This window comes from Schistocerca piceifrons, chromosome 1 (assembly GCF_021461385.2).
Source record: "Schistocerca piceifrons isolate TAMUIC-IGC-003096 chromosome 1, iqSchPice1.1, whole genome shotgun sequence".
NCBI classification, from domain to species: domain Eukaryota; kingdom Metazoa; phylum Arthropoda; class Insecta; order Orthoptera; family Acrididae; genus Schistocerca; species Schistocerca piceifrons.
Window position 1 is genome coordinate 929506510 of NC_060138.1, and position 10982 is coordinate 929517491.

Here is a 10982-nt window from a genome sequence, read left to right on the forward strand (position 1 = left end):
ACCAATGAGTCGATGAACTGTTGTCATGTCTGTGTGGCATTTTTAAGGCCCAATGGCATAAAAATATACTCCAACAACCCAAACGGGGTGATGATAGTGGTTTTTCCAACGTCCTCCAGTGCCATTGGCAGTTGGTGATAAACCTTGTGACAGTCAATTACACTGAAAATTTGTGCCCCGTGCAGTTGGGAACAAAAGTCTTGAATATTTGGGATGGGATAATTATCTAGAATTGTTCTTGTGTTAAGCACCTGATAGTCATCTTTCTTGGGCACCAAATGAACGAGTGACAATTAACTACTGGATGACGGGCGAATAATCTTACTATCTAAAAGTTCCTGAATAATAGCTTTGGCATATTTACACTTTTCCGGATTTAAACGCCTAGCCTTTGCACGTACCGGTGGACTTTCTCTGGTATTGATTCTGTGAACAGTACCATTGTTGATCATGAACACCAATGGGGATGATGGATCTACTCCGAGCAAACTATGACTAACCTGTAATGCACATGCTTGTGTGTCCCAGACCGGTGGGTCAGCAGCAGTGGCAGTGATCCACTGGTAGTCCTTGTCATAGAGCTCAGTGGGGTACATGGTAGTGTTGCAGACACAGCTTCTGCCCGGCAGTAGAAACGTCACGCGGTGTCGGCGGCAGGTCCGAGGAAGTGGTACGGGGGTTGGCGGCATGGCCGTGTGTGACAGCTGGGTGACATGCTTACATCCGTCTGTGAGCTTGGCTTGCACGGCGCCGATGCATAAATGCAGGGCTTCATTGCTGTTCCGAAGTTCGTTATTGTGTGATCTAAGAGAGAGCACTGCAACAGCAGTTTCAGCTAGCTCGCTCAATAGAGTGGCGCTCTCGGATGAGAGGGAAGAGATACCTGAACCGGTGGTCTGGTCTATCAAGTTAAAGGGTAGTGTACTTCATTGTAGGTTGGGTGACAGTACGTTGGCTAAGAGAAAATCTACCCCAAGCAAGGGTTCATCCATCTCCGCGATAACGAAAGTCCACTGTAGGGGGTATTAATGTCCTGCAGTTTAAGGCTTAAATTAGTTATTCCATGAGATTGTATCAGGGACTTATTGGCAGCTCAAAGTGGGGGCAAGGATAACGCTCCAATTTAATACCTGTGGACAGAGGTATCACACTAACCTCGGCCCGCATGTCGACTAGAAATGAAAGGCAAGAGACTGTGTCTTTTATGTACAAACGTCCTGGTGCATGAGGTGGTGAAGTATTAAGTGATAGGCGTCTGTGTGGTGCGAAGCAGCCCTTAGCGCCTGAATTGGGTGGCGTTATTAGTTTGGGAATGCACATGGAGGACGGCATTTCTTAGCCGCATCGCCAAAGTGGTAAATGGAAATAACATCAACTGGGATGGTATGTGGCGTCATCCATCACGTTGGCTGAGGTTGAAGTGGCAGTGGAGGGGGTCTTATGTGTAGGTTCCTCTGACAGTGGCGTTGCACTAATGCTGGTAGGAGAGGAGTTACGGTGGCGGCTGCCAGGCGACGTTGGAACTGCGCGCATGTGCGGAGTGAGTTGTGTGCACTCTGTACCACACAATGGAAGCTGCCACCCAGGTGTGCCAACCCCTGAGGCCTGAGGGCCGCCTGGGGGAGTATGCAGGGCGGGCAGAATGTTGTACACCTGGTCTGCGATCTTCAGTTTGGTGTCTAGTGGGGCTGAAGTCACATGGAGGAAGTTTGAGCAACCAGATGGACCAAAGTGTAACATCTGGCATGTGATGTGTGTATATCATGGTGCAGAGATGAGGCGAGAGCTACGACAGGGATCTAGAACCCAGCGACTCATGACTGATGAGCCAGATAGCTTCCTCTGTTGATGTGGATACTCGCTCAAGGATGGTGCATAGGGCGAATGCACATTTGTCCATAGTGGGGGGCGAAGCTACAATATCGCAGATCAGGTCCAGTTCATCATGGAGGTGACATAGTAAGCAAAGGGACTTCGAATTGTCACCGGCCATGCCATGTAGCTGCAGGCAAACCATGACCAAGGCAAACCATGTGTGTGGGTGGTCATTGCAAAGGGGTGGTAGAGTCGGCCAGTGGATGGGGAAGTCTTGACATAACTGTTTATCAGAAACTGTCACTCCCTGTCCGGAATTCTGCAGCGTAATTGGCTCAGGTGCAGTAACAGTGTACCAGCTCTCAACACTGTTAGTGGCATTTGACACGGTAGGCTCTACTGGCTTGACCTTGGTCAAGAAATCAATGAATTGTGCATTCGACGGAGTAATGCCAACAGGTGTAAAATTCACCAGCACAGTAGAGTTGACCATAGTCGACCGATGTGTGGAGAATGACGGAGTACAGTTCCTGGGCCCCTCCCCTATAGGTGCATTAAAATTGTTAAAATCACCTAATTTTTGTTGAACACACTTGGTAGACACGGCAGGAACGGTGTGTGCCATTGGAAACACTCGTAAAGTCGATGCTGGCAGTGTGGGGGTGGTATGGGGGGGGGGGGGGGCTGGTGCAAAATGTGGAGTTCCGAGATAAACATGAAATTTCCCATCTTAAGCGCCCGGCTGGATTTCCACCTCCACTGATTCAGTTGGAAAGTTCACACTGGAACTTGGGAAACCCGTAAACATAGTCGCTGGGCTTTGAGCACATTGTGTCAGCCATTGTTGAGCACTTGGAACATGCATGAAAGTTCATACTCAATGTAAAACGTTCACATTCAAAGGTTTGTGCACAAAAAACGTTCTGTTGATACAGAACACTGCCACACAACTGCTGACTCACGTACGATAACAGAAAGTTATTGATTGTACCTGATGCCGGCACCCATGGTTGTGGGAAAGCAGAAGCACTGTCTTCTTGAGTACTGCTAGAAGGTGTGTTCAGGACCTGCATCAAACTATTGTGAACACAAGGTGGATAATTGAAAAACCACGCCGAAGCATCTGTTCAGAAACTTAGTTGGCACATGTGCAGTGTAGGGGCAGCAAGTGATCAATTGTGTACTGCTTGATGGTATGAAAGATCATTGTAGCACTAGCGAACAAAATTTGGGGTCATCAGTATCGGTTTTAGTATTGTAGGACCGCCAAATACAATGATGCACACTATACCACATGTAATAAACACTATTTTTTTAGGCAGAAGCACACATATACAGTTAGATACATTCCTGATTTTCTGTCAATATGTGTACTTTTTTGCGCGTGGCCACAGGCAGGCGCAAAGAGCTTGCCAAAGCAAAGATATTTCATGTGGCTTGGTTTATAGTCGCCACAAACATTTACACCTCAGACTGGCTATTATATGCACCTTTTTTGTTTGTTTTTTTTTTTTTGTTTTTTTTTGCGTAAGTATGACAACTATGAACCTACCAGCCTTGGTCATGGATAATGATATTGAAAAAAAATTTAAAGTTCTCTGACAATATAATCTTAAGACCATATGGTATCATTTTCACTGATATGCCATGAATAGAAAGTATAGAAGTGACAATCTCCATATTTCATACCCAAAAATCATGGTTTTTCGTATTTTTTGGGAAACAACCATGAACAAATTGTGGTTTTATAAGCTGTCTAAGGTCCATCCTAGACCACATCTAATTCAAAAGAACCAACTGATTTTCTCAATTTGCCTAGGCTGCAGAAAGTGTGTAATACTTAAATCTTAATCCCATACTGTACGATAGGTACAATATGACATTTCTTTCATCAGGTACGGAAATGGATGATAGGTTGATGGCTATATTGTAGGATAGTTACAGTGTGACATTTCTTTTGACATGTATGGAAGTGGTTGATTGGCTGATGCCTGTCCAAATAGTTGACCCATTACCTCTGTGATCAATACAATCTGAGTTTTGATCCCCAGAAAACTCATTTTCTCGCATGAGTTTTTTGGCACACATTGGTTGCGCACTGCCATTCATTGTGTTTATACCATGTCAGCCCTTTTTTAACATAACAATAAAATTTGTTTGCTATGTTTTGGGAATGGGGTTAATCACACATCTTGACCCAGGCCCAGTCCTGGCTCTCAGCAGCCCTGATTACTGATTTTCAACAGTAATAATAAATGAACGTATGGCATTGGTAGCTGGGAGACCCCTCGCAGGGTGGTTTGTTTGCCGCTCCACAAGTTCTTTAACGCCACTATGGCGACTTGCGAGTGAATGAGGATGAAATGATGATGAAAGACACACAACACCCAGTCATCATGAGGCAGAGAAAATCCCTGACCCCTCCAGGAATCGAACCTGGGACCCAGTGCATGGGATGCGAGAACACTACTGCAAGACCACGAGCTGCGGAGTTTTCAACAGTCCTTAACCATCTTTCCTTGGATTCAAACCCCTATGTGTATGTGTGCTTAGTTTAATCCATGGATTTAACTTGCTAATATGGTAAGAAAAAGACAGTTTCCACACTATTGTTCTTCATACCATATTTTTTTTTTTTTTTTTTTTTTTTGAGTTACTATCAGGAATGTGTGCTCTATACACATGTTAGTTTGTCCACCAAGTGCATTCCTGGTTCAACTTCTAACTGTTCTGCTGTTTACTCATGAAAGTCCTGTTTACTAGCACAAGGCTTTATTTGCTTGTGGTAGATTTCCCTAGAATATGATGCCACATGTCATAAGTGAATGGAAATAACCAACATATGCAGTTTTGATTGTTTCCATGTCAGAAACAGATGCAATTGAGCGAATGGCACATGCTGCTGAATTCAGTCTTTTACATAGGTTGGTGATGTGGACAGACCAGTTTAGTTTGTTATCAATATTTAAACCCAGAAATTTGGAAGATACAACTTTCACTATTTCTTTGTCTCCACATTTTATATCAACATTTTCCAATTTTTTGTTTACTGTTTGAAACTGAATGAAATGAGTCTTATTAACATTGAGGGACAGACCATTTGCAGTGAACCAATCTAGAACTTATTGGAATATAGTGGTCGCAGTGTTCTCTAGACTGCAGTTGGATACCTTGTCAGTCACAATGGTTGTGTCATCTGCAAACAGGGTGAAGTGTACTTCTTGGGTCACACACCATGGGAGGTCATTTACAAAGATTAAGAAAAGTAAGGGACCAAGCACCAAGCCCTGCGGCACTCCACATTTTAATGTACCCCAATCAGAGCTGGCAGGTGCCTTTGCACAACTGTTTAATACTACCTTTTGATTTCTGTCATCTAGATATGACTCAAGTCACTGCCCTACTTTATCTTTTAAGCCATAATGCTCAGCCTTTCTTAGCAGAATCTTGTGATCTACATAGTCAAATGCTTTTGACAGATCACAAAAAATTCCAACTGGTGACATTTTCTTGTTTATTGATGTACCTTTTGGAACAATATATGTGATACAGTTGACTGATTTCTTGCATTATCCTCACTGAAGTATTACACTGGGAATAGTGCCTGCAAATGGCCACATGCTTGATATCTTCCCAAGCCATAAATTCCTTGAAATTGTTGCTTGTGAATTGTGAGCCATTGTCCATTAGCAGTCATTGTGGTTTCCCTATTCCACACATTTTTCCCTTAAACAGTTTATTATTGTAGTTGTGTTGGCTAATTTTATCAGATATAATTTTACATATTTTCACAAAAATTCAACAAACACTAAACTATGAGGAACTCCTCCTCTACCTTTTGGCAGATATCCATGTAAGTCAGTTGCTGTTAAGTCATGTAAACCTTTTGGAATTACTGGATATATTTTATGTACTTCATGGCTGTCATAATCATATACTTTATGGCACAACTCACATGTTCCTTTGTTTTTTTATTTTTTATTATTTATTTATTATTCATCTCTTAAAATGTGTAATAGACTCCCTTATACGAAATTGGGCATAATCTTAATGCAAAAACCAAACTAATGTTTCCATGGCTATGTCTGGAATACATAACTTCCATCCTCTGTCAATCTCCACAATAAGACTTCTTTTTGTATCATACATTAAGCTTTCTCAACTTCTGTTAGTTTCCTGTTCACACTCCAATAACTTCCTGCCAAAGAATTCATCAGATCATAATCATTCCTTAATATTCCTCGATAAGCATCTTATTTCATTATCTGGGCAGCTAATAGATTTTAAAAACAACACTAGGTCCTTTTGTTCTTGTCAGGGTCTTCATCTCTAAAGCTAATAGCGATATTGCATCTGACTGCCAAGATGGCGTCAGTAACAGCTGTGTGTGATAGTTTCTCTCAAGAAAACAATAATTATAAAGTAATCATTTGTGTAATCTGTATTTCAAATGTGCTAAATGGTTTCAGACTTTGCTTAGAATCACAATTACGGATACATTCTGCGTGGGTGAGATACATTAATGCAAAAACTGTGTTTTCATGTGAATGTGATCAGGGAAGTTGTAACAGATTTAACGCTATGTTAGTCGCTTACGCTACCGGACGTGAAATTAATGTGTTACAAAGTGTGTTGTATGAATTGCAAAGTGTTAAAAAAAAACAATAAAAGTCCTAAAAGCAAAGCTATGTGAATTGAATGGAGTATCACCACTTAACACAAACTCAGAAATCTACATCACATCTCTTCTTCCTAAAATGAGTGTAAATTTTAAAAATTACGAACTAAAAGCAACTAAAAGATCGCTGTACAAAATAGATACAATGCTCTGGAAATACGTGATGAAATAAAATCTTGTGGCGAGAGAGTGGAAGGAGTAAGTGTCGTGAGAACTGAAAGTAAACAAGCCTCCGAAAAGTTCGTTACACCTAACATACAAGCAACTGTTAACAAAAACCTCGAGCGAAAACTTAACAACGCAGCCCATAACGGGCTCAAAACGTTAAAATCTGTTAATAATATAAGACATAGAGACTGTGAAAAGAAAGAAGATCGTATAATAGACTGCAAAACTTCAGAAGACTTGAGCACAACAAATAATGCTTTTACTGTATATATACTTGTGGACAGTCTCGGAAAAAGACTGGCAGAAACCCTATATAACTCAGGATGCAGTGCTACTAGCATAATAAAACCTGATGCTCCACTGAAAGTGATCGTCAATAACTGCGAAAATCTGAGTATTAAGATGAAGAAAAATGACTGTGTTCTAATCCTAGGGGGCGGAGTAGACGTCCGCTGCAATGATGTATTATCATCAAGACGAGCAGTTTTTTACTGTTAGCTTAGGCATGAAACTAACCTGAAATGGCAACAGAGTTCACTGCCTACAGATAGAAGTAGTACAAGTTTATATGCCAACTGGCTCCACGTATGACAAAGAGATTGATTAAATGTATGATGAGATAAAAGAAATTATTCAGACAGCGAAGGGAGACGAAAATTTAATAGTTGTGGGTGACTGGAATTCAATAGTAGGAAAAGAAAGAGAAGGAAACGTAGTAGGTGAATATGGAATGGGGGTAAGAAATGAAAGAGGAAGCCGCCTGGTAGAATTTTGCACAGAGCATAACTTAATCATAGCTAACACTTGGTTCAAGAATCATGAAAGAGGGCTGTATGCATGGAAGAGGACTGGAGATACTGGAAGTTTTCAGATAGATTATATAATGGTAAGACAGAGATTTAGGAATCAGGTTTTAAATTGTAAGACATTTCCGGGGGCAGATATGGACTCTGACCACAATTTTTTGGTTATGAACTGTAGATTAAAACTGAAGAAACTGCAAAAAAGTAGGAATTTAAGGAGATGGGATCTGGATAAGCTGAAAGAACCTGAGGTTGTAGAGAGCTTCAGGGAGAGTATCAGGGAACAATTGACAGGAATGGGGGAAAGAAATACAGAAGAAGAATGGGTAGCTTTTAGGGATGAAACAGTGAAGGCAGCAGAGGATCAAGTAAGTAAAAAGACAAGGGCTAAGAGAAATCCTTGGGTAACAGAAGAGACAGCATTAAGGGTAGATGACACATTAGTAACCGATGGGCATAGTGTGGCAAATCTATTTAACAAGTACTTTATATCCATTACTGATAGAATGGGGTTGTCAGGATCACTAAATAATGCCCTTGAATATCTGAAACTAGCCTTTACAAATAGCTTCCGGTACATGAATATGTCACTCACTTCACCAAAAGAAATAATTTCCATAATAAAATCTTTAAAAACAAAGCATTCTAGTGGTTATGATGAAATATCAACAAAGTTAATTGAGGCATGTTCTTGTGAGTTTAGTACAATTCTAAGTTACTTGTGTAGCCAGTCAATTATAACTGGGACATTTCCTGACTGGCTAAAATATGCAGATGTTAAAACTCTATTCAAGGAAGGGGATGAAGAGATACCATCAAACTACAGACCAATTTCACTTTTGCCAGCATTCTCAGAAATTTTAGAAAAAGTAATGTACAGGCAGTTTCTCAACCATCTGACCACAAATAACATATTATCAAGCACACAGTTAGGATTTCTGAAGATTTCTGATATCGAGAAGGCTATTTACACCTACAGTGAAAATGTGCTTAATTCGTTAAATAACAAATTACAAGCAACAGGTATTTTCTGTGATTTGTCAAAGGCGTTTGATTGTGAGAATCACAATATCCTTTTAAATAAATTAGAATTCTATGGTGTCACAGGCAGTGTTGCAAAATGGTTCAACTCATACACACTAACAGGAAACAAAGAGTGTCAGTGCAAGGGACTAGTGAATTAAGTCATCAGTCGTCATCAGAATGAGAAGAAATTACATGTGGTGTCCAACAAGGATCCATCTAAGGGCCATTGCTTTTTCTTGTATACATTAATGATCTCTCATCAGTTACACTGCCAGAACCAGAGTTCGTTTTGTTTGCAGATGACACAATTATTGCAATAAATAGAATGTCGAGTGTAGTTCTAGAAAGCTCTGCTAATGATATTTTCATGGATATTAGTAAATGGTTTAAAGCCAACTCACTAACATTAAACTTCGAAAAGACTCACTATGTGCAATTCAGAACCTGTAAGAGGTTTCCACCCAGCATATGCATCAATTATGAAGAAGAGCAGATAGAAGAGGTTGACTGTCTTAAATTCCTGGTATTACAACTTGATAATAAATTCAGTTGGGAGAAGCACACTACAGAACTGCAGAAATGCCAAATCTGTATTTGCATTTCGAGTGTTAGCAGACATAGACGACATAAAAATGAAAAAGCTTGCATACTTTGCCTACTTTCATTCCATAATGTCGTATGGTATAATATTTTGGGATAACTCTTCAAATCAAACAAAAGTTTTCAGAGTCCAAAAGCGTGTAATACATATTAATTGTGGAGTAAATTCACGGACGTCCTGTACAAACCTCTTCAAAGAACTGGGTATACTTTTACGGTATATTGATAATTTTTACTTATGGATCGTCTGATAGCAACTGAATAAAACACAATTTTAGTGCCATACGCGTTTCGCCTTTAGTTTCTGCAAGGCGTCATCAGTGGCAGGTTGCGTGGACAATTTCTTACATATTACGCTCCTGTTGCATTTTTGGTGTTGTTCTTCTTCTTATGAACGCCAATTTGCTGTTTTTTCCACATTCCACAGCACTATGCACTGAACGCTTGTTTTAATGCAATGCAAATGCGTAGGGTATACCATGATCATGATGGCGGTTCCTCCGGGGTGAGGCTCTTCTATTGCACTTCGGTCGAGCTGTCCCCCGCGATTATTCCAAATGTGAGTAACTCGGGCGCATAATTTTTGGTAGTCGGGACTTGCGTTCGCACTGTCCCGGTGTCTATTTCAATTGCAAACGCAGTATTCTGAGATAGCAGTCGGTAACTAGTGCGTCTGAGCACTCGGCCAGCAATGTGTTCCGCAAGGGACTGCTAAACGCAGCAGCACTCGCGCTAGGTGTGTACCACATGGCTGCGTCGACCTGGCGTCAAACCCAGACCCAGAGCACACTGTCTGTTCGATAACTGGGTATACTAACTAATGCCTCTCAGCATATTTAATCCTTAATGAAATTTGCCCTAAATAATATATCTCTTTTTCCAACAAACAGCTTAGTTCATACATACAATACCAGGAACAAAAATGATCTGCACAAGGACTTAAAAGCACTTACTTTAGTTCAAAAAGGCCCATTACTCAGGAACAATCATCTTCAATAATTTGCCAGCAAACATAAAAAATTTAGTTACAAATAAAGATCAGTTTAAAAGGAGCTTGAAAGACTTACTAGTGGCCAACTCCTTCTACTCCATTGTATATGTATTGTATATACTCATACTATTGGTATTCTTATTTCAGCTCAAAAAAAAAAAAAAAAAAAAAAATGACATGTTCCACATCAATGAGGAGCTACTCAGCACGGATCTATGGAACAAAAAACTAATGTAATCTAATCTAATCTAATTTAATTGATGAAAGGAGAAAATATAAAAATGCAGTAAATGAAGCAGGCAAAAAGGAATACAAATGTCTCAAAAATGAGATAGACAGAAAGTGCAAAATGGCTAAGCAGGGATGGCTAGAGGACAAATGTAAGGATTTAGCGGCATATCTCGCTAGAGGTAAGATAGATACTTCCTGCAGGAAACTTAAATAGACCTTTGAAGAAAAGAGAACCACTTGTGTGAATATCAAGAGCTCAGATGGATACCCAGTTCTAAGGAAAGTCGGGAAGGCAGAAAGGTGGAAGGAGTACATAGAGAGCCTATAAAAGGGTGATGTACTTGAGGACAATATTATGGAGATGGAAGAGGATGTAGATGAAGATGAAATGGGAGATATAATATTGCGTGAAGAGTTTGACAGAGCACTGAAAAACCTAAGTTGAAACAAGGCCCAGGAGTAGACAACATTCCATTAGAACTACTGATAGACTTGGGAGAGCCAGCCATAACAAAACTCTACCATTTGGTGAGCAAGATGTATGAGACAGATGAAATATCCTCAGACTTCAAGAAGAATATAATAATTCCAATCCAAAAGAAAGCAGCACTGAACTGTCAGTTTAATAAGTCACAGCTGCAAAATACTAATGTGAATTCTTTACAGACGA

At 40.3% G+C, this 10982-nt stretch overlaps 1 non-coding gene across 1 annotated transcript; it reads left to right on the top strand.

The window, feature by feature from the left end:
- The first annotated feature begins 9547 nt into the window (after positions 1–9547).
- On the top strand, positions 9548–9708 carry LOC124718023. Its single transcript, XR_007005833.1, has one exon. It is a non-coding gene; the product is annotated as a U1 spliceosomal RNA (small nuclear RNA).
- Positions 9709–10982: the final 1274 nt, after the last annotated feature.